Raw genomic sequence first — 1,715 nt, 5'->3', positions numbered from 1 at the left:
AGGGAAATGATATGGAGGAGCAAATTCTAGTTGTGAAACAAAAAAATGCAAACATAGAGAATTTAGACTAAAGCTACTGCGTTTCGCTGAACCTGTAAGCTACACATTGACTTTGTCCGAGCATATAATTAGTTGAAGTGCACATAAATGTGTCAAGACACCACGGTAATAACAAGGAAAAAAACGAAAGGGATGAATATCAGATTGCCCTGTGCATATCTTAAGTTAGCATTTCTGTTAAAATCATATGGTACCTCATAGAATTAGTCGGTGCACACAGGTCAAAGACATCACGGTTGTATGAAGAATAAAACGAAAAAGGAAATAACATTATGGAGCTGTTCGGTAAGAAGGAAAAATGTTTTCCTCATACTAGAATTCAGAAGAAATTTTAATTTTAATTTTTTCCCAAGAGTATGATAAAGATTTGTTTGTTGTCTATTTGGTTTGCTATTAAATGAAAAAAGAAAAGAAAAAAAGATCAAGGGTAATATATCCCTCATCGGTTGACACAAAGGAAAACAAGTACTAAGATGGTTATAAAAGTTTAGGAAGGAACAACAAGAAACATACTTACCTGGACTGGGTCAATGGGTGATCAATAAGACCCATGGCCTAGGTTTGTGACCTCCATTGCACTTTGGCGGGGTGCCTACCTAAGGTCGACCCAAGTGGTCGAGCCTACGTCATAATTTGTTGCAGCGGGGGCCTGCGTTCGCGCGGCCCCTACCCAATTCTCAAGCAAATTTTTTCTTGTGGTGAGCTGATGAAATTTTATCTATAGTTTTATGTGTTAATGATGAACAACTTAACTAACATGTTTCATTCATATATTCTGTTATGTTGGACTATGAAAATTGTATCCTTTCACTATTTACACGAAAATGATGAGAAATTTGCCTGAGCTGCGGAACTAATGAGTCTATCAAGAACATCATCCCTCCCCCTTTGCTTAAAATATGATAAAATAGAGTTGTTTGAGACCAAATGTTATAGAACCAGAAGCACACCCTCAATTCCTTCTTAATGATGGAGTTTGAGAAATTCTTTCTTTTAATTGTCAGGGCCATCATGAGTGATATCGAAATCAATTTCATTTGGATATAATGATGGCTCCTTCGGATGGGCACGTCAAGCTCTAAAGATCCAAAGTCCAAACAGCACGGAAGCCCTGAGATCTTCTAAAGACGAGTGATGCTTGCCGTGTAGCTACTCAAACATATACTATACAAAAGAGTACGAGCAACATAGATTATAAGGCCAACTTAAAGTAAACAACAGAAAACGCAGTTGTTTTCTGCTTCTGCCTATTAGGTCCTTCACTATACACTTTTTTTAAAAACATACCCTGCATTTGAGTTCAGCTATTCAAGATGCTCAGTCCAAAACATCCTTACGCGACATTTTGTCAATCATCTTGTGAAAATATATCTCCTTATAATCACAAAGAAGCCAAATCGAAATCATATCTTAAATTAGATGATCGAGAAAGTATACAACAGGACAGCTTAAGTAGTTTCTATTTGAAAAACATGTTAGATTTTCAATCATAAAGTTACTGAAAAAGAAGCAGAGAACAATATTATAAAGGAGTAAGTGAGATGAGTACCACATTGATTAAAAACGAGTATATACAAACTTTGTCCCAATATAAAAATGCAGCACAGATTAATTAAAGAGCTCACGCAGCCACGCAGTGAGCACAAAGCGAACTA

This window comes from Solanum tuberosum, unplaced genomic scaffold, assembly GCF_000226075.1.
Source record: "Solanum tuberosum cultivar DM 1-3 516 R44 unplaced genomic scaffold, SolTub_3.0 scf00098, whole genome shotgun sequence".
NCBI lineage: Eukaryota > Viridiplantae > Streptophyta > Magnoliopsida > Solanales > Solanaceae > Solanum > Solanum tuberosum.
The sequence above is the reverse complement of the archived record's forward strand: the minus strand, read 5'-3'. Positions refer to the sequence as shown.